Source organism: Odocoileus virginianus, chromosome 1 (assembly GCF_023699985.2).
Source record: "Odocoileus virginianus isolate 20LAN1187 ecotype Illinois chromosome 1, Ovbor_1.2, whole genome shotgun sequence".
NCBI classification, from domain to species: Eukaryota; Metazoa; Chordata; class Mammalia; order Artiodactyla; family Cervidae; genus Odocoileus; species Odocoileus virginianus.
Genome location: NC_069674.1, coordinates 44,858,518 through 44,881,869, shown reverse-complemented (window position 1 = coordinate 44,881,869; position 23,352 = coordinate 44,858,518). Strand labels below are relative to the sequence as shown.

The 23,352-nt window shown below is 40.0% G+C and overlaps 1 long non-coding RNA gene across 1 annotated transcript in view; it reads right to left on the bottom strand.

The window, feature by feature from the left end:
• LOC139036053 (uncharacterized) overlaps positions 1-23,352 on the bottom strand; it is a 243,050-nt gene that overhangs the window by 151,031 nt on the left and 68,667 nt on the right. The window contains exon 4 of the long non-coding RNA XR_011488771.1: positions 13,842-13,949. This is a non-coding gene — a long non-coding RNA (uncharacterized lncRNA). The remainder of the gene's footprint in view (positions 1-13,841; positions 13,950-23,352) is intronic.

Sequence of the window (23,352 nt, the reverse complement as noted above, 5' to 3'; positions counted from 1 at the left end):
ATAAATGCTGGATGTGATTTGCCTATTGGTTTATACAGGAAAAAAAGATTTTGTCCTAAAATTTGATCATTCAAGAATGTGAAAAGAAGTAGTAAAAACCAAATTTTTATTTGAAGGAATAAAAATCAAGTTGTAAAAGAACAGAGGGAAAATGAATTGCATTTTCCTTTGTTTTATAATATCTGCAAATATATATATATATAATGAGTTTATAAGAAGTACTAAAATGTTTAACAAAGGTGCCTCAATTTTGATAGATTCATTTGTAAGAGGATTCAGGGACTGATAACCTTTTTCTGTTAAAGGCCAGAGAGCAAACATTTTCAGTTGTCTGGGTCACAGTCTCAGTTGTAACTATTCAACTCCTGTTGAGTCCCCAAAGCTTCCAGGGACAAGTAAACAAATCAATGTGGCCAGGTTTGACCTGTGGGCCCCAGCTTGCGGACCCCAGAGGCATATAAAAGGCTGCAAATCCTTTAAAGAAAAATGTCCCATGAGTAATATACAAAAAGAGTAAAACTAGAATTTAGTACTCTTCCTGAGAACATGACAGATTGATATTTGGGTAACAGTTTGCTCTTATCAAGAAACAGTAAAGATCATTCTATACTTTCTCTGTACTTAGTAACATCATAACTCTCTGTACTTGTTTTATTTGTTTTTGAGTCAGTTTGAACAAAAGTCTACTTTTGAAAAAGCTAGAACTTCTAATAATTAGTTTGCTTTGGTTATTTCCTATTTTGTCTGAGTCTAATCATTTCCTGCCTTTAGTCACCTATGACTTAAGCTCATATCTTACTTTCTCTGATAAATATTTTGGATAGTGCCTTTCCCAATTTAGGCCCCACATTTAAAATAATTCATCCTTATAACATAAACTAGCCTTTGGAATTTTCCAGTTTGTATAATATCAAAGATTTGCTTCTCTTCCTTATAAAAGAAGAATTACTAGAAATAATATGTTGGAAAATATTGTTGGAAAATCTCCACATTTTTACATACATCCACAGTATTTATCAAAATTCATGGTAGGAAAGGAGCTGAGATTTCCAAAGAGAAGCACAACTTTCCTAAGTTAATTATATACAAATGAAATGTTATTAATATGAATATATTTTAAAACTGGATATCTTTTAAACTGGATAGAAATATACTGATGGTCATGTTCAAAGACTGGCACAATAACTCCCAAAAAACACTTATCCAAAAATTAAAATTTTGTTCGTATGTTTAAATATGCTTACTAATTAGGAACAATGATAACACCTTGCAGTATGACTTAAAAGGCCCTGCATATTTGTCAAGGCCCACCTTGCCCACAGTATATTTTTACTGTAGGGTAGGCATTGATTAACTCCTTGTAAATTCCATAACATATTATATATACACTGAGAGTGGAGTCTATCAGCCCTCTACGTGACATTGCTGTTTGTTATCGACCATGTCACTGACAGGTGTTTTTCTTCAAAGTTGACTAAAAGTTCCTGCTACAAACTACATATGAGACATTTGAGTCTTCTAGAAGAAATGTTAAAAGAGCCTCAGTATGTCCCATGTCTCTTAACTAGTAATATTAAAGTAATGGACTAATGGGTGTAGGCTTTCCAGGGTATGCTGACACTGTCATCACCAACAGATGTCTGTCAGTCTGTACCAAAGGTGTAAGTCTGGATCCTTGGTCCAGAAGCAGATAAGTTCATGAAAATCAAGACACTGTCATCACCAACAGATGTCTGTCAGTCTGTACCAAAGGTGTAAGTCTGGATCCTTGGTCCAGAAGCAGATAAGTTCATGAAAATCAGCTTGTAACCCAAGATCAGAAAAACAAGAAATACATAGGAACAGATGAAATTCACTCAGTTGTGATTAGTAGCATATTTTTAATAGCCACATGAGAAAGTCCTTTTTAATTTTTACTTAAGTATCTCTAAACTTCAATTTAATAGGCTATATTGGGCTTCCCAGGAGGAGCAGTAGTAAAGAATCCACCTGCCAATGCAGGGGGTGCGGGTTCAATCCCTGGGTCGGGAAGATCCCCTGGAGAAGGAAATGGCAACCCACTCCAGTATTCTTGCCGGGAAAATCCCACGGACAGAGGAGTCTGGCAGGGTACATTCCATGGGGTCACAAAGAGTCAGACATGAGTGAGCACACATAAAGAAGAAAGGACACATATATACATAGGCATATACACATATTAAATTAAAATGAAATACTCTTTAAATGGTATCTTACTACAACAAAACTCTCAAAATTCAGGAAAAAAATTCTACAAAAGTTTTTAATTAGATTATAAACTAATAAATACATTTAAAAATCTAAGATTTATGATTCTGGAAAAATGACATAAATTGATCAGTCTTTTCTAGAAAACAACTCAAAATAGGGATTACAATGATTAAATATTATGCAAAGTGTTTGCTAATTTTTTTACTTTCTAAGACCATGTTATTTACAAATTTTTAGTAAGAATATGCCCTTCTTTCTACTAGAATATAATTAGAAAAACTGGATTTACAATATTGACCATTCTATAAATGTCAATTAGAAAAAAAATCTCATTTAATTGGATATGATAAGCTGACGACTAAGGAGCAGGAACTATATATCATATGAGAAAATGATGCCTATAAATTATCTCCAAAAATTGGTGTGGCCCCTGTTTTGTGGCTTATAAAATCCTAGATTTATTGATGGTAAAGAATATTATGTCCTAGCTGACCAGGAAAAGTGGTACTGCAGGTGAAACTTGGGAGAAGAGAATTGGATGGCTCTTGGTTTCAGTAGACAAATTGATAAAGGCAATAAAAATGCTTCTAGCACATAAAAAGGGAAAAGGTTCAGCCCTAAAGTCTTTATAAAACTTTCAGGCACAAACTAACTCCCAAGCTTTAGGATCCTATGACTCTAGTTTTATTAACTGCATCATAAGCAGGTATTTGTGCATTAATCAACATTCCTCGTTACATCTATGTTTGTAAACCAGCCAGATAAAAGGAAATATCAGATTAATGATTCGAATCATAAAAGTGCTAAGTAAAAGTATGTGAGCAAATCAGTATGGAGGGTCTGAAAATGAAACTGACAGCCTGCTCTGCCTCCTTAGTGAGTAACTGCAAACCATTCTAGTGCCCCCCACTAGAAAGTACTTCGTACCTAAGAACAGCAATAACAACAAAACAAGAAATAAAACCAGCTTTGCCCATTGTACCTTGATTCTCAAAATACAGGCATACCTCATTTTTTTCTGGCACTTTGCTTTATTGCATTTTGAAGATATTATGCTTTTTATAAATTGAAGACTTGTGGCAACCCTGAGTTGAGCAAGTCCATTGGTGCCATTTTTCCAACAGCATTTGCTCACTTCCTGTCTCTATGTCACATTTAGGTAATCTTCACAATATTTCCAGCTTCATCATTTTTATATTTGCCATGGTGATCTGTGATCTTTGATGTTATTATCATAATTATTTTGGGGCACCATGAACCATACCCATAAAAGACAGCAAACGATAAATGTTGTGTGTGTTCTAACTGCTCCACTCATCAGATGTTTCCCCATCTCTCTCCTTCTCCTCAGCCCTTCCTATTCTCTGAGACACAACAGTATTGAAATTAGGCTAATTAATAACCCTACAATGACCTCTAAGTGTTCAAGCAATGGAACAGTCACATGTCTCTCACTTTAAATCAAAACTTTTTCAATGTACATAAAACAACCTTATCTTGGAATAAGATGTCATTCAGTACCTCACCAGCTTGAGAGGAAAAGTCAGTGCATGGCTTCAAAGCTTCAAAGGACAAGCTGACCCTCTTGAAGGAGGCTAATGCAGCCAGTGACTCTAAGCTGAAGCCAATGTTCTTTACTGTTATTATTCAGTTGCTGGGCCATGTCTGACTCTTTGCGACCTCATGGACTGCAGCACGCCAGGCTTCCCTGTCCTTCACCATCTCCCAGAGTTTGATCAAACTCATGGCCATTGAGTCAATGAGGCCATCCAACCATCTCATCCTCTGTCACCCCCTTCTCCTCCTGTTCTCAATCTTTCCCAGCATCAGGGTCTTTTCCAATGAGTCAGTTACTTGCATCAAAGTATTAGTAGCCAAAGAATTAGAGCTTCAGGATCAGTCCTCCCAATGAATATTCAGGGTTGATTTCCTTTAGGATTGACTGGTTTGATCTCCTTGCTGTCCAAGGGACTCTCAAGAGTCTTCTCCAGCACCACAGTTTGAAAGCATCAATTCTTTGGTGCTCAGCCTTCTTTATCACCCAACTCTCACATTCATACATGACTACTGCTCATTTACCATTCTGAAAATCCCAGGGCCCTTAAGAATTATGCTAAATCTACTCTTCCTGCACTCAGTAAATGGCACAACAAAGCCTGAATGACAGCACACCCAGGGTTTGTTGTATATTTTAAGCCCATAGTTGAGACCTACTATTAGAAAACAAAAGATTCATCTAAAAATTTCGCTCATTGACAATGCACCTGGCCATTCAAGAATTCTGAAGGAAATGCACAGGTGATTAATGTTTTCAGGCCTACTAACACAACATCCATTCTACAGCCTGTGGATCAAGGAGTAATTTTAGTCTTCAAGCCTTATTAAGAAATATATTTCATAAGGCTATAGCTGCTATAGACAGGGCTTCCTCTGATGGACCTAGGCAAAGTAATTTGAAAGCCTTCTGGAAAGGAGTCACCATTTTAGATGTAATTAAGAGCTTTTGTGATACATGAGAAAAATATCAACATTAACAGGAGTTTAAGAGAAATTGATTCCAATCCTCATAGATGACTTTGAGGGGTTCAAGATTTCAGTAGAGGAAGTAACTACAGATGTGGTAGAAATAGAGAACTAGAATTACATGTGGAGCCTGAAGATGTGACTAAATTGCTGCAATTTCATGCTGAAAGATGAGGAGTTGCTTCTTATCGATGAGCAAAGAGGATAGTTTCTTGAATTGGAATCTACTTCTAGTGAAGATGCTGTGAGGATTGTTGAAATGACAACAAAGAATTTAGAATATTACATAAACCTAGTTGATAGAGCAGCTTCAGGGTTTGAGAGGATCTACCTCAATTTTGAAGGAAGTTCTACTGTGGGTAAAATACTATCAGGATGCATTGCATGCTACAGAGAAATCGTTCATGAAAGGAAGAGAGAAAATCAATGCATTACACTTCATTGTTGTCTTATTTCAAGAAATTGCCACAACCACCACCATGATCAAATAGCAGCTATCAACACTGAGGCAAGACTCTCCATTGGCAAAAAGATTATAACTTTCTAAGATTCAGATGATGGTTAGCACTTTTCATTTACATGTTTTAGATGTAATGCTATCTCATACTTAATGGACTACAGTATAGTGTAAATATAACTTTCATAGGCACTGGGAAACTAAAAAAAAATTAAATTGCATGACTTGCTCTATTACCATATGCACTTGTGGTCTGGAAAAAAAACAACCCACAATATGTATGCCTTTAAGTGAGATGTTGAGCCCTTAGGTCACAACTCATTAAAAAATAGCAACAGAAATCTTTATTTCTGACTTCTGAAGTCCTGATGTCTCCAGATATAAGATTACCTTTGAGCACCTGACAATCAAGTGTAACAACTGCTGTTCTCCCCCCACAAACATACTACAGTAATCTTGGTAACATTTTTTAAAAGAACTTTAATATACTTTATTTGGAGAGTAGCTATTAAAACCCGGGACTCCCTTGCAAAATCTCTTTGCAAGTAAGCTCCTTTTCTGCTGTAAATGCTTTTGTTTCTGTGGCTTCCTTCTATGTTTAAAATCTCCAAACTTCTACTTGTAGCTCCTGCAAAGTAGCTTTGACAAATTCCTTGTGAAACTGCTTCAGATACCATGACCCTGGCTCAGTTATAACTAACCAGCAGTCATCCTTTTACAGCCCATGAGGATGCCTACTCTAAGGCCCTGGGAGGGCTTGAGCAGTTCTGAGCCTCTGTTGTTTGCACGGGGCAGTGACACAGTCATCATTCTGACACCACCAAGTTATCATCCCTTTTCAGCCCCACGAGTTTCTTTTGACATAAACGCTTCCCTTCCCGTTCAAAAATGACCCTGAGAAGGATAAGAGGGAAGACAGGCTCAGAGGAGGTCTTTGGATATTAAATCAGCCCAAGCGTAGAGAATCCACAGTGGATTAATCTTCTATTTCCTTTCCATTATGAGCCTGTCTATATGAAGAGTTGCCCTGCTTCTCAGTCATTATCTGACTCTTCAAAAAATTAATGCAGCTTCCAATTAGGTCTTTTTTTTCCCTCTCCTGCTAATCTTGGTTCTTCCTCTGCTGTCATCCTAGTAAGCCAAGTCTCAATTAGCCAGCCTGCTGGTGATTACCATCTTGTCGCTTCACTGTTCAGACATTCTTTAATTTCCTGGAGCGTGCCAGCCCCCTTCCTCTCTTCTTACCTCCCTCCAAAATACTTTTGCTAAAACTGGAGCCCATGATGTCTCAGACCGTCACCTTATTCTGCAGGACCTGGAGGGCTGACAGGTAGGATGTCTTTTCTAGTAGGTCCAGACATGCTTGCATGTTAAGGAATCCTGGTAGATGAGAGCTTTCTACTGATGCGACCAGGAGCCTGTAACTGTCCCCGTGAGACTCTCTCATAACTCTTTGTACCAAAAGAATGTAGGAAAATCCAAAGCAGACTCTAGTTTTAAAAGTAAAATTTTAAAAAGAAGGAGGAAGAGTCAGGCTCTTAATTTCAATTATAAAAGATGACTGGTTGAACCTCTGTTGTTGTTTATTCGCTAAGTCATGTCCATCTCTGCAACCTTGTGGACTGTGGCCTGCCAGGCTCCTCCTTCATGGGATTTCCTGGGCAAGAATACTGGAGTAGGTTGCTATTTCCTTCTCCAGGAGATCTTCCTAATCCAGGGATTGAACCTGAATCTCCTACTTGGCAGGTGGGTTCTTTACCACTGAGCCACCTGGGTATGAAAGATGATTAGTTAAACCTTCTTATCAGTAAATCTCACCATAGAAATTAACTCAGAACTTTAGAGTTCTATTTTAATTCTGCCCGCCACTGATTGAGTAGAGTCACATCACATATTGACCTCAGTTTGTTTGTTTATAAGAGCTCTTCTGCTCTTCTATTCAACTTAAAGTTGAAAATAAAAATTTATTTATTTAAAGCACAATAAAATGACTACATGTGGGAAAAGACAAAGACAGTGGGGGAAGAGCAGACAAGAGATCTTCACAAAATTGAGAAACTGGAACATGGATCAGGGAATTAGAAAAGACAAAAAGTAAATAGCAAGTGCCATCAGAGAGGGATGAAAGTGAGATCAAGCCACTCCACAATGCAGACCCTCAGAAAAACTCACAAATTGGAGACACTCAGAGTTAGAGAGGATGGGATCAAGGTGGGAATCCGAGAAAGGCAGAGGGGAAAGGAGACATTTAAAGTCATTGGCAGATTAATCCTCAGCTTCCTCCCCAGTCCACCAGCCAGAACACCTACCTTCCCCCTTCCATTGCAAGACATTGGGTAAAAATGGAATCAGAAACTCTCTGATTTACTAGATACCAGTAAATCAGGCAGGGCAGAGATATCTACTGAAACTGGATCAATGGAAGTCTACCTACTGAACCCCTCTGCCCCCTCCATTAGTTCAGTTGGTAAAGAATCCACCTGCAATGCGGGAGACCTGGGTTCAATCCCTGGGTTGGGAAGATCCCCTGGAGAAGGGAAAGGCTACCCACCCAGTATTCTGGCCTGGAGAATTCCATGGACTGCAGAGTCCATGGGTTGCAGAGAGTCAGATACACTGAGGGACTTTCACTTTCACCTACTGAACCAAAAAACCGCCGGTCCCCTACTCAGCTTGAAAAAAAGTTGGAGGAGTGGAGTCGAGGGCACAATGGGAGGGGGTCACTGGGTAGAGTGACCCTCCCAAAGGCCTTCCCCATCCGCTCATATCCACTACTCACACACAGAGACCCTCCTCCAGCACATGACAGCTTAATAAAGATGGTCATTCCTAAAAAAAAAAAAAAAGTTGGCTAAACAGAGGGTAACCAGGCATGAGGATACTGATAAATCTGTCTCTGGAGAAATCAAATGATCCTAAAAATGATCACAGAGGAGGAAAAAATTCCTCTACTCTCTTATATTCAGTGGCTGAGAATGGTTTCAACCCCTGTCCTTAGAGCTGAGAGTTCAGGTAAGTGGCTTCCGCCAAAGATACGTGAGATGTATGACTAGGGGACAAATACTAGCTACCAGAGGAGGAACTGCTCTCCTATGCATCCCCATCCCAATGTGTTCTACTTCAACGCTATACACAAAGAGGAAGCTCCACCAAGATTTTCTCATTGGGAAGGATTGAGTCATATTCTCCTCCCTCCCTCTCTCCCTCTTCTTTTCCCTCTCCTTTTTTCCCTTTCACCCTCTCAAAACTGTAAGCCCCCAAAAGAGCTCTCTCTCCTCTTCCAGTTACCATACCTGTGGGGTTCCTCTAAGGGAACAAGCCCCACTCCAGCTTTTTTCTCTAGTACCGGGCTTGTCACTTAAACTCAGGTAGGAGAGAGAAGCTTCCACCATTCCTCCATTGAGGTGTACCAGTGTGATGGTGTGAATTCTCATCCAAACAGACAAATGCTCATGTTGCATGTGTGTTAAATTTCTACAACTGAATTTGAAATCGTAATACACCCAATACCGTAATTCAGGCTGTGTTGTTCATTCCGTGCTGCCTCCATTTGCAGCAGCAATAACCTGTGGAGTCAATCCATCCGCATGTGTGTGTCACAGTCTGGTCTTTCTTGCCCACACCCATTCTCCACCACCTGGACTGGCTCCAGTGCCCTGGGGGAACTTCTGAAGCCACAACAAAATGTCCAACAGGGAAGGCCTGTGTCTCCACTTTCTCAGTCTCAGTTGGTGCCAGTAGATGCGCTTAGCTGGGAGGCTGTTCTTGGCATTGTTGGGGAGATTCTGCTTTCACCTCTGTGACACGTCATAGCCAGTCTCTAAGTTGGTGACCAGGTTGGCCTTGGCTCTGTCTGAATACGTGTCCCACTCCTGACTGGGGTCCCCCAAAGCAAGCATGCTGCTCCTCTGCCGTGGCGAGTCTCTAGGTGCCACTAGGAGAGAGAGGAAATTGCTGGATCTGTCCTTATGATGTGGTGGGGCCGGGAGCTCTTCACATGTCTAAATGCACTACATCTCTACGTCTCTGTGTCATCACCTATGTGTGTTGGCACAGCTAGAGCTGCCAGGCTTGAAAGGCCTTGTGGGAAGCAGGGCACCAGTGGGTCACCCTTGGATCCCCCAGATGCCCAGGCTGGGTCTGTCTTAAGCCCAGGTCCTCGCTCCCCTTCCAATCTTCGGAGGATTAGGAGAGAAGGGTCAGAACACAGAACCTAATTCTTTTCTTCTGTCCAAACTCTGTCTTCTTCTCTCTATACTTGAGCCCTTTCCTCTCATCCTCAGAGAATATCTACTACCAATCTCCTGCTCTGTCTGTCCATGCTGATGAGTAAATCCATATTGTCCCATATCGGGGAAAGGGGCTTTGTTTCAAAGAATTGGGACTTCCCTGGCTGTTCAGTGTTTAAGATTCTGCGCTTCTAATTCAGGGAGTGCAGGGTCAATTCCTAGTTGGGGAACTAGGATCCCAATGCCAAGTGGCATGACCAAAAAAAAAAAAAAAAAAAGGGCTAAAGAATTAAGTGTCTTTGCCCCTGTTGTAAACTGTTCCTGGTGACAACATCCTCCAGCCAGTGATCACCAGGAATATGTGAGAAGCTCAGTAAGTTGAGTTTATTCTTTGTCACAATGAAAAAAAATATGCACACCATGGGGAACTGTGATGCATCTCAGTAACAGAGAGTTGTAAAGAACTTATAAGATTTTGGCTTATGTTAGGTGATTTTGCAGAGGGTTTAAGGAAGAGGAGTTCTGCTCTGAATTGGCTGCTGCAGGAAGCATGGGTAAGCTAATTCTATCTTAAGGTACTTCAATAAATCTTATCTGGAGAGGGAAAACTACAAGGCTAAAGTCATACTTGGCAATTACTCACATTAACCAGAAGAGAGGATTGGCATTTTGTGGTTTGGACAATGTTAATGCTTTGCCAATAGTCAGAAATGGTTGTACAGTCATCTTATTTTTGTCTTGAGCCATCATGACCAGGGTTCCCTGGTGGCTCAGACGGTAAAGAAGCTGCACAATGCAGCAGACTTGGGTTCGATTGCTGGGTTGGAAAGATATTCTGGAGAATGGAATGGCAACCCACTCCAGTATTCTTGCCTGGGGAATTCCATGAATAGAGGAGCTTGGTGGGCTACAGTCCATGGGATCACGAACACTTGTACATGACAGAGCAACTAATACACACACACACACACACACATCATGACCAGAGAGGCCTTGCCTTGAAGTTGATATTCTGTGACATTGTTCACATTCAACAAGAGAACACCAAGGCCTAACTGACTGGCTTCCAGGTTCCAAAGGTTCTTTCTCAATGGCTAGCTGCAAAGGTTTGCATCCCTACCATGTTAAGTGGGAAATGGCACATCAGTTGTGAATTTGAAGGGGTCTTCCATACTAGGACTAAAGCTGATGCTGCAATTTGTTCCTAATTTGGTTTCATGTGTCTGATCTCAGTTGGTCAAAACTCAGTGAGGAGGAGGCCTGTGACTGGCAATCCCAGCACCCAACATATGAAGGAAACCTTATGAGCAAACACAAGGGCCAGTTTTTGAGAATCTAAGTGCCATGCTGGGACCACAGCAGACAGTTGGAGAGCATGTGGACGCTTGGCCTATGACTGGATAGCAATTGGTACAGTGGGCTCAGCTGAGCAGGTTCATCCCTGAGTGAGTCTCTTCATTCCCAGAAAGACAATGAAGGTATATGGTATAAATATATATCCCATATAGGCATATGGAATCATTTTTTTCTGACTAGGACATGTTTTCCTTCTTTCAAATTGTGTCTTGGCCAGAACTACTGTGAACTATGAAAAGGACCTACATTCCCCCGTAAACTATAGAACATTACTGTGTGATTCCAATCTTTAAACCCTGAGAGCTGGGCATCACAAGAGGCACTAGATCAGTAGCCCCAAATTGTGTTCCTCTATTTTAGGTCCTGAAGGTCTGCGAGAAGAAGTCTACAAGAAGTGGCAAATTTTATCAATGAGTGAATACAATGGAACTGGAAGGCTAACATGAGGGGTGGAGTGGTTTGTCACAGAGGAAATAAGCCATCTTCTTAGGATGAAAACTGGGGAGAAAGAGTCCATGGACCTTATTTCAAACCCAGAGTTTTAGAAAGGAATTAAAAAGACATTAGCAGGAAACATGCTTTCTTTATAAATTAGGTTTACTCAGGGACTCAAAGGAAAATCGAATCAGCCTAAGAAACAAGATTTCGTCTTTTAGTCAGAACACTGGCGGTGGGGAAAGAAAAGCAAAAAGAAAACATAAAAGATAAACTGATTAAACTCCAGGGATGAAAGCTTGCCTTGGGAAAATAGAGAAAGTTAGAGAACACAAGGCTGGAATCTCAACATGGATCTGAAATGGAAAAAAGCTACACTCTGGGGCACTTAGAGAAGATGCACAGGACATTCACATTCATTTGAAAGGGAAAGACCAAGAAAACCAGTATGAAATATTTCAGGAACTAGTAAGAGAATTTCAAGATCTAGAGGCACACACTGTCTGCACAGTGAGAAAATGTGGCCGAAATAAGGAAGGCATTATATGTAGGGAAGGAAAGATGGTCAAGTGTAGCCTGGCTGGCTCATGACAGGTTGAGTACTGATCTGGGTGAGAGGCGGGGCTTATGTGGGGCTCCTGCGGGCATTACCTGGCTTGGGAAGGGAAAGTGGCAGGATGTTTTTAAACAGTGGAGAACCCCATTAGGCCCCTATGAGGCAGAAACTGAGCCAGTTTGAAAGGAGAGGAGCACTTTTTGGCAGAAAGAAGTTTCTATTCACTTGTATATGTTTACTCAATATAATGAGCTTGGGGCTGATGTCATGAGACTCTTGTGAGTCCTACTGACTGCATAGCATTAACTTTGACAACAACAGACATGCACCCCTGTGTGCCCGGGTGGTAGGGGTTGTAGAGGGAAGCAGGCTTTGCAGAAGGAGGCTTCTCTTATTATAGAGAGAGCAAAACAGGAAAGCAGAAGTTGGGATATTCATTCAACTTCAATTAACAAGCCAAAGATTTTAATTTTGAAGCTTTTTGAACTTTAATAATGAAACATAATGCATATTCAAACCTGAGACACTGGCATACTGCAGGCATTGTATTAAGTGAGCTATGTTTAGTCTGGTGGCAACCAAGTTTGTTTAATCATTGCATGTAATATAGTACAAGCTATATTGCACTGCATGGCTAGACACATAAGTAGATTGAAGATATAGAAAAGGGAATGATTTTTGGCCCAGGGTACAGTATGAACTTAGAGTTGCTTTAAGTAAAGTCCCATCCAGAGCCATGTCAGAGGGTACTAAACATTGGCCCCAGGTTTGGCAATAACTGGATAGGGGCCAGACTCTCCCCAGTCCCAGCCAAATGTAGCCTGTGTCCTGTTTTGGGTTCTGGACACCTGTAGTTTTTACAATATTAAAGGTTTGAGAAACAAACAAATGAAGAATATCCAACATTGACCATGAGTGACTTCCAAATCCTAAAATATTACTAATTGACTCTTTACAGAAAAAGTTTACTGACTTGGAAGAAAACTCTTCCTTCTCTCCACATTCCCACCTCAGCCCATAAACACTACAACTTTCTTTGAGAAGTGCTGGGTAAAGAATTTCAACTACTACCAACACCCCTGAGAAATCAATGGCTAATTATTCCTAAGACCATAGGTTGCATCCTGTCACACATAATGAGATTTGGCACTACTTTGCCTCAAAAGGAGAAGTCAGTTCTTTCCCTCCCACCGGCCTGGCTCCTGTTTTGCCTGGTGGGTTTAATGAGACCACGCGTCGGACAAGGGTCTACTTGACCAAGTCAGCTTTCTCCACCAGTAAGTCCCTCAGTCCAAGCTTCCAGGGAGGTAAGAGTAGGGAATCACAATTTGGCTTTGGGTCTAAGCTACTTTCTTCATGCAACTCTTACCCATGATTCCCAGGGGGCTGCTGTGCCCATCAGAAAAGTGATACCAAGACTCTTAGTTGGTGATTCACAGCTGCCTTCACATGACTAGAACTTGGCCAGGTAGGCAAGCTCCATTCTCCAATGGTTCTACTCATGTGCATGAGTCCTTGAAGCTCTTGTATAGATAAAAAAATTGAGGAAACTCTTTTGGGGGTCTTATCTTTTAGAGACTCACCTCTTGCTATAAAGAACATGGTGGCAGTTTAGTTGCTAAGTCATGTCCAACTCTTGCAACCCCACAGACTGTAGCCCACCAGGCTCCTCTGTCCATGGGATTTCCCAGGCCAGGATACTAGAGTGGGTTGCTATTTCCTTCTCTAGGGGATATTCCTGACCCAGGGATTGAACCTGGGTCTCTTGCATTGCAGGTGGATTCTTTACCAGCTAAGCCACCAGGGAAGCCCCATAAAGAATATAATGATAATATAATCAAATTTTTAGAATTAGACACCCTCAGGCTCAAGCACCAGCCAGCTGAGTCCTTATCAACCTTTGGCAAATTGCTTTAACCTGTCCAGGACTCATTTTTTCATCTGTTAAATGAGGTTAATAATAGTACTACAATAGATAGCATGGCTTTGAATGCAATTTACAGAAAGTTCAACTCAAAAGTGGCTAAACAATAAAATAACTTACTGTCTCACATACCTGGTAGTTCAGAGGATAGGTAGAATTGAGGGTTGGTTGATTCAGCAGCACCATCAAGGACCTCCATCCTTTTTATTTTTTCTGCTCCATCATTATGTCAGCTTCTTCCTATAGCAATAGGAACACAGAGTGTTTTTTCCCTCATTGTCACTAACTACCACCTTGAAGACTCAGTGACAGGACAGACTAAACCTAATGTACGTGCTAAAAGGGGATAGGAGTGAGTTGCAGTAGTCGATGCCTCGTCCACATCCCCTTCCCCTCATTATCAATATATCAGGGAACACTGGCTCAACTTTCAGCTGCCAGAAGAGGCACTTTTTTACACGACAGCTTTGTCTGGCTTCCAGAGTCCATATCAGGACAGAAGAGCTAGGGTGTTTCACATCCATCCACCTAGCTCCCTCACAAGGGATATCATGGAAGCATTCTATTGCAGCACCCACAGTTTCCCAGGCAGCTTTAACACCAGTCACTCACTCACTCTGCTGGCTGACTCAATAATGCCCCCTGTTTGGGCTGCCTTCTATCTGTCTCATTTATGCTTTTCATGTGCCTTCAAATCCCTGTTTCTGAGTCTGGTTTTTCTAGAAACCTATCTAAGAGGGTCAGCCTCATCAACTTCAAAGGTTAACCTCAAAGTTGCTAAAAATCCACCTGATTACTTTAAAAACTTATAACCCTGGAGAAAGAAGCATTTATCCTGCCTATCTTATATAGGATAAAATTACCTTAATAAATATTTGACAAGAAGTCTTTTTATACAAGTCTTTCAGCTGATATATGAAGGGGAAATGAATTAAATATCATTATTTGATATTTAATAATGAAATTTGATATTTAAGTATGTGAAGTGAAGTGAAAGTAGTCATGCCTGACTCTTTGCGACCCCATAGACTATACAGTCCATGGAATTCTCCAGGCCAGAAAACTGGAGTGGGTAGCCTTTTCCCTTCTCCAGGGCATCTTCCCAACCCAGGGATCGAACCCAAGTCTTCTGCATTGCAGGCGGATTCTTAACCAGCTGAGCCACAAGGAAAAAGCTTTTTATATTAAATGGATATTTAATTAAATTAAATATTAAATTTAATTATATTAAATATCATTTGCAACCACTAAAGAACTATTGAATCTAGGCAATGATCATCAATGACTTCTACTCTCAAAACAGTCACAACTGGACATCCTGATGTACCTTCTATTGGAAGCACACACCACCACCTGTGGCACAGTCTCATCCCCCAAATTCAGTGCTGAATCTGATCAAACCTCTAGATCTATTACCAGTTCATAGGAAATGCAAGGAATAAGGAACCTATTAAGCAATCAGCTAAATCCAAACTGAGACCTCTACAGGACAAACCAAGTTCTTCCACCAAAAAAAAAAAAAAAAGAAAGAAAGAAAGAAACTTAATTGCAAGAAAAAAAAAGAATAGAGGAGACCCAATAGAGTCAAGATATATTGAGCAACTAGAACAATGACAGTTTTTTATTATCTATTATGTCAAGGGAAATAGAGGGAGGACAGAAGAAATGAAGAGAGGAGAATAGAGGGAGAGAGATGAGATCTTTGCCCTCTTTTTAAATAACTTGTCCTTTAGAGAAAAGACTTTATTCAATGAGATTTACCTACTAATTAACTAGTTATTACAGCAGAACAGTTTCTTCTCATCAGAGAGGGAAAAGAGATGAGAAGTGGAGTTGGAACAGGCTTTGAAAATGAGAATGCAAACTTAAAGAGTATTTGGTACTCTATTTTTAAAGTATATTTAAATCCAACCTAGAAACCCTGGAGTTTATAATATCTTACAGGGAAAGGAGGCATTTCTAAGTCATTTACTATTAGAACTTTCTTGTCTTTGCCTTCTCCTCTGCTTTTTTTCTTATTTCCATCTTCAAAGAAGAGACGATTTCTCCCTTTTCCTGTGAGCTAAGCATCCATTCATCTTTGAGGAAACAGCACCTGTGCCCTAGCAAGTCTCATGGAGCTGAGATGCAAGAGCCTCTTCTGACATCAGAGAGAGCATGAATGTAAAAACTTTCTGTATGCTTATTTGAGAGGAGACTTTTCTGAGTTGCTGGATTGCTTTTGAAAGCAAGAAGGGAGACTATGTTAGTTAGCATAAATACTTGCTTCAGCAGTTCCCCCATTTATTCCACCTTAGCAGGTGCACAGTCCTTTAATCATAACTGTCAAGAAAGGAAACCTTGCAATTTACATCATTAAAAAGAGAGAAAGATGAAATGGAGAGAAGGGATGAAGAAGACAAAGACAGAGTATGAGAAACAGACATATATACTGAAAGACAAGGAATTGGGGGAAAAGTGGTGTCAGGGACAGAGAAAAGGAAAAGAATGAATACATGGTTTTACATTTTTTTCTGAGCTTTATGTGAATAACAGATAACTCATTGACTAAAGAAAGATGGTTTTAAAAGAATCTTACAGATAAGGTGGGGAATAAAGTACTCCTAGAATGCACAAAAAAATAAAGGAAAGAATGAATTCAAAATTATGAGTTATTCACATTCATCCCTCCTCACCTCCCGAGGGAGGTGGATATTATAGAGGACTCTATCTTTTTAGGACTCTACTTTTTTGTGTTTTTGACTCAGCACATACAGGGATACATGGGCAGGAGGGGATAAGTTGCGTTACTAATAAATGATTTAGGGGGATAGGAAGATCCTCCTGCATAGGAATGTGTGGAGAAAGCGTGGAAGAGGAAGCAGGAAGAAAAAGTAGAAACACATATTACACATACACATATATACATATGCAAAGAGAGAAAGAAACTAAACCTCAAAGCAGACCTAAGTGAGAGTATGGCAGGTGTTTTGGGTTTGCAGGAGTGAAGTGCAAAAGCCCAAAAGGAGGTACCATTACCTTCAGCTTAACCTCCAGTTAGAAAAAATGTGCCAAAATTTTTCTTGTCTCACGATGCACAGGCTAGGACATATTTTATCAGGGAGCTGTCCAGTGAGAAATCTGATCTCTTAGTAATTGCAGTTCTCTGCTATGCTCACCCACACCCTTGAGGCAGTTGAACAACCACTGGTTGGAATGTCACGAGCTGTAAGCTTATCTCATGAATTATCAACATCAAAATGATAAAATCCCAATTTAGCCAATGCGTCATCAGTGGGTTAGGCAGCTGCCATTATGCATTCAGCTCCATTCTAGACTCACTTCCTGTAGTTTGATAGAGATGGCTTTCTACTTGACTCATTGAACACGTGAGCAATTAGAACTGTGCTAACCATCTGATACTACCAGACGTCTTCATTTAAAAAAAAAAAAAAAAAAAAACCAATGTACAGAAAAGCAACTCTTTGTATCATTTGGCAGAAAGACATTACATCATTTAGCCCAGGTGTTATTTACATGACTGTCAGAAGAAGGCTGAGTGCTGAGGAATTGATGACTTTGAATTGCGGTGCTGGAAAAAACTCATAAGAGTCCCTGGGACTGCAAGGAGATCAAACCAGTCAATCCTAAAGGAAATCAACCCTGAATATTCATTGGAAGAGCTGTGGCTGAAGCTAAAGCTCCAATACTTTAACTATCTGATGCAAAGAGCCAATGAATGGAAAAGACCCTGATGATGGCAAAAGATTGAAGGCAAAAGGAGAACTGGGTAGCAGAGGAAGAGATGGTTAGACAGCATCACCAACTCAACAGACATGAATCTGAGCAAACTCTGGGAGATGGAGGAGGATAGAGGAGACGCATGCTGCAGTCCATGGGGTCTCAACGAATCGGACATGACTTAGTGACTGAACAACAACAGGAGAACTAAGCTTTTCAGTGGCCCAACTGCTTGATTCAACATGCCAAAACCACCTGATGTCTGGCATGCCCACTAAAGTGTCCTTAATACTCCTTGTTTTCATAATTTAAGTATGAAATTGAAAGGAATGATGGTATTTTTAAAGTCTTTATGACTGACCGATGCCTGTAGCAAATAATCTGCTTGGAAACATAATCACAAGTGTTTCTCCCACCATTAAGAAGGAATCAAAGCAAGTATAGCAAACATAACAAATCACTACCAAAGTAAAAAATACAATCCAATAGAAAATTCTCTCCAGAGGGTGGAGAGATGAACACTATGTAGGTATGTATGTATTTATTCTACTTGTGTATGATCTACTTCCAAAAACTAGGAGTTTATAAGAATCATATATACAAAAATATTGTGTAGAAAAGGAGATAAATTAATATATTAAATATATTGCTAAACAACTGTTAAATATTAAATATAGTACTAGCAGAAAAGTCAAAAAGAGAATAAGATGCCTTACAAATGACTCATTTCATAGTATACCAAAAGAGCACTAAATCGGTATATGGATAAATCTTTACAGAAATAAGTTCTTCAGGAGAGGACAACATTTTCCTGGTATACTATAAAATTCTAAAAGATATTTACCACAAACATCCTCAACCAAAGGCCAAAAGATAACACAATATCTTCAATATTCTTCTTATTGGATGTCTGGGAGACTTTTTCTTCAAGAATAGTCTAGTACTACTACTTGGGCATAAAGCAAATTACTCAAATATTTACAACCTCCAAACTTTGATTCAGAGAATTATGTCAAGCATCCTTTTTGCAACAACATGAGATGCTCACAGGTTTCTAATAAGTATTGATTTCTGCTCCACCACCAAATTTTCCCCACCTCTTCACAGAAAGATCTCAGTAAGTAGTGACAAAACTCACAAGTTTGGGGTTGTGGGGGATAGTGTGGTAAGAGAAACAGAAGCAACACCAGGAATCTAGCTATTGAAAATACTAAAATTCATCCTTGTAAAGTAAAAAATGAGCTAAACTTACTTAAAGGAGCTTCCTAAAGTCCTAGAAAATCAGTATTAGCCAAATAGTCAAATCAAAGTATTAGAACTGATTTTCAGGAGGGTTGGGTGGGGGAATAATTGTTCATTATCTTTTGTCATGGAGGTTCATTTGAGAGAGCACAGATGCTTTTCATCTTTATCACTTCTCAATTCAGACCCTGTTTAATTGGGTTAATAGAAACATTTAGGGTTTTGATAGTCTTTTAATTCACCTGCACAAACAGGGACAGTTGGAATTCAATCTTGGAAAGGATGATATGACCATTTAAAAAAAGCTTTCCTTTTATTCTCCCTGAACACATTTTGGCATCTTATTAACATTTTCCAAATTGAATGAATCTGTCTGTTTGTGTTAGCAGATAACTTAAGAACAGGGAAAGGCTAGCAGTTATTAGCAATTTATTGTCCTTGCTGATAAATTGGAACCTGGGCTGCCCAGAACATTAAGTTATAAGGGCAACAGAGACATCTCAAGAGTCAGTGATGTAGACTGAATGATGTCACAGTGCACTCTGCTTCTTCTCAGGCATTCAGCTAGTTGTGGACTTTCCTTTCACTCCTTTAACTCTGAGGAAGTTCACAGTCACATGCGTTTTTCCCAGGTAACTCTGCAAATCCACCATGTCTTGAAGTGGGTACAGTCTTAAGTTATCCAAACTAAGGAAGGAAAAATAGCTACAAAAACGAACAAAGCAAAGAAACAAGAGAGGAACCACTTTCTTACGTCCATAAAATTAATTCATATGTACCAGAGAAGAACTTGTTACAAACATACAGGAATATCCTGGACATTGTTTTATTAGTAAGAGCCTTACCATGACTCCTTTCCCTCCAGCTTCATCTTTACCTGCCCTAGTTCCCACTGGTCACTGTGCTCCAACCACACTGGCCTTCTTCTGCACCGACAATATTCCAACCATACCTTCTACCCATGGCCTTTGTACTCACTATCCCTGTGCGTGAAAGGGTACCCCTGCAGATCTCCACTTGCAGGCTCTTTCTCATTGTTCCAGTCTCAGAGCAAACAGGTCACTGATCTCTCCTCTCAGGTAGGCGGTTTGGTTCCTTTTGAGGGGTATGAAGAGAGGATCTGCTCCAGGTCTCTCTCTTTGGCATAAATGACTTTTTTTTTTTTTCCCTTGTGTCTTCATATGGTTTTCCCTCTGTGTGTCTGTCTAAAAAGTTCCCCTTTTTATAACAACATTAGTCATAGGAGGTTAGCGCCTAACCTCATGACCTTAAATTAATTACCTCTGTAAAGACCCTATTTCCAAATAAATCCATATTCTGAGGTCCCAAGAAAAAGGACTTCAACATAAGATTTTTGGGGGGAACACAGTTCATCCCATAATATCAGAGCTTAAGTATCTTAAGGTCAAGAATGCATCCTACTTATTGTTATATTATCCATGCTTAGCATAATCCAGGACTTAAAGTTTATTGAATTAATTAACAAGGCTTTTTCCCTAGGGCTACCCATCTGTTAATTTAAGAATTTGTTCTTTTGATCTCAACTGTGTTTTTTTTAATATTAAGAGAAATTATACTCATGATAAAAGTTCAAAATTTTCTGAATGTGGAATATACATAAAATCTTGCTATAAGAGACAGTGATTATTCTTGCAAAGCTGGGACAGGTTAGTTATAAAGAGCTAGAACAAAACTTGAAACTCACAGAAGTTTAATAAGGATCTTAATTAGAATACCTGATATCCTCGAAGAAAATTTCTCATATATTATCACATCATGTCCTCAAATCTTTCATTCATTCATTAAATAATTATCAAGTGCCTATTATTTCCTGGATATGGCATTAAACACTGTGGGTATATTCCTGAACAAAACTCTATTCCTAGCCTCAAGGAGGTTAAGTCACAGAAGAGAGCAAACCAGTGAAGAAACCACCATCTGCATAGACATCAGGCCTGGCCATCAGTATCCTATAAAGTATCCTGGTCAGCACTGTGAAATGAAGTATTTCAATATGCCTGCCATATCAGTGGGCAAGAAATCTCACAGCAGTCCGTGATTCAGTTCAGTTCAGTCGCTCAGTCGTATCCAACTCTTTGTGATCCCATGAACCGCCACACGCCAGGCCTCCCTGTCCAACACCAACTCCTGGAGTTTACCCAAACTCATGTCCATTGAGTCGATGATGCCATTCAACCATCTCATCCTCTGTCATCCCCTTCTCCTCCTACCCTCAATCTTTCCCAGCATCAGGATCTTTTCAAATGAGTCAGCTCTTCACATCAGGTGGCCAAAATATTGGAATTTCAGCTTAAACATCAGTCCTTCCAATGAACACCCAGGATTGATCTCCCTTAGGATGGACTGGTTGGATCTCCTTGCAGTCCAAGGGACTCTCAAGAGTCTTCTCCAACACCACAGTTCAAAAGCATCAATTCTTCTCCACTCAGCTTTCTTTATAGTCCAACTTTCACATCCATACATAACTACTGGAAAAACCATAGCCTTGACTAGATGGACCTTTGTTGACTAAGTAATGTCTCTGCTTTCTAATATGCTATCTAGGTTGGTCATAACTTTCCTTCCAAGCAGTAAGCGTCTTTTAATTTCATGGCTGCAATCACCATCTCCAGTGATTTTGGAGCCCAAGAAAATAAAGTCAGCCACTGTTTCCCCATCTATTTGCCATGAAGTGATGGGACTATATGCCGTGATCTTAGTTTTCTGAATGTTTAGCTTTAAGCCAACCTTTTCACTTTCCTTTTTCACTTTCATCGAGAGGCTCTTTAGTTCTTCTTCACTTTCTGCCATAAGGGTGGTGTCATCTGCATATCTGAGGTTATTGATATTTCTCCCGAAAATCTTGATTCCAGATTGTGCTTCATCCAGCCCAGTGTTTCTCATGATGTACTCCGCATATAAGTTAAATAAGCAGGGGGACAATATACAGCCTTGACATACTCCTTTTCCTATTTGGAACCAGTGTGTTGTTCCATGTCCAGTTCTAACTGTTGTTTCCTGACCTGCATACAGGTTTCTCAAGAGGCAGGTCAGGTGGTCTGGTATTTCCATCTCTTTCAGAATTTTCCATAGTTTATTGTGATCCACACAATCAAAGGCTTTGGCATAGTCAATAAAGCAGAAATAGAGGTTTTCTGGAATTCTCTTTTTTTGATGATCCAGCAGATGTTGGCAATTTGATCTCTGGTTCCTCTGCCTTTTCTAAAACCAGCTTGAACATCTGGAAGTTCACAGTTCACATATTGTTGAAGCCTGGCTTGGAGAATTTTGAACATTACTTTGCTAGTATGTGAGATGAGTGCAATTGTGTGGTACTTTGAGCATTTTTTGGCATTGCCTTTCTTAGGAATTGGAATGAAAACTGACTTTTCCAGTCCCGTGGCCACTGCTGAGTGGCTTTTTATCACTGAGGAAGGCTTTTTATCTCTCCTTGCTCTTCTTTGGAACTCTGCATTCAAATGGGAATATCTTTCCTTTTCTCCTTTGCTTTTCACTTCTCTTCTTTTCACAGCTATTTGTAAGGCCTCCTCAGACAGCCATTTTGCTTTTTTGCATTTCTTTTTCTTGGGGATGATCTTGATCCCTGTCTCTTATACAGTGTCACAAACCTCTGTCCATAGTTCATCAGGCACTCTATCAGATCTAGTCCCTTAAATCTATTTCTCACTTCCACTGTATAATCATAAGGGATTTGATTTAAGTCATGCCTGAATGGTCTAGTGGTTTTCCCCACGTGATTCCAGACCTGCAAATGTGAATTTCTGAGCCATGCCCAGAAGTGGTGCCACTTTCTACAGGAGGAATTTCTGAATTTAAGGATGTCACACTAGTCAGGGAGTTAGCCCTCCCTCTGATGGTGAGCTGAGCCCTAAGGGAGGGAACTCAAGAAAGAGAAGAATACATCTGCAAAAATGCAGGATGCTGGTCCCAAATAACTGAGATGTATATGAAAGGAATGACTTCAATAATCCCAGACTTTGCATCTTCCCATACATAGAAGAACACTAAATTCCTTAACTCGTTATCTGGTTTTCCTTACTTAACGATAATCTTTGATGTTCAGACCACCTGTCCCTTTTGTTGTGAATTTGTATCTGGCCTGCCTCCCTTTCCCCACATCTCTCAGGGCCACCTCAGATGCTTTCTCTGGACTTGAAGTTTCTAATATGTTCCCACCAAATAAAACACTCTTTTCCTTCAGGCTGTGACTAATTTTTAAGTCGGCAGTTTCCTACAAAAAGAGATTTAAGACCCTTACATTATATGCTCTCTTGATGACAATGGCAAAGTTTCTGTATCATCCATCCTTTCTACAAATGACTAAACCATCTAGGGATGACATAGTGGTTCCCTAAACACAACTTGCGTATAATGTTACAGGAGGAAGAGTCAGCTCTCAACTCTGTGACTTCAATTCCCTCCACACTACATGACTGGGCCAATTAGAAGTGGAAGAAAAAGCCTTCCCCAGCTACCAACAGCAGGGCCAACCTTGTTATTCACTGAGAACTATGCCAGCAGTTCCATGTGAAAAAGAAAAGTCTCACTTTTCTAAAATAGAATTTCCTCTCAGAAGCAATGGAACACTATGATACAACAACTTTTCTGTAAGTCTGTCCAGCAACTCATATAGAACACCACTCAGAAGTTGGATGTAAGC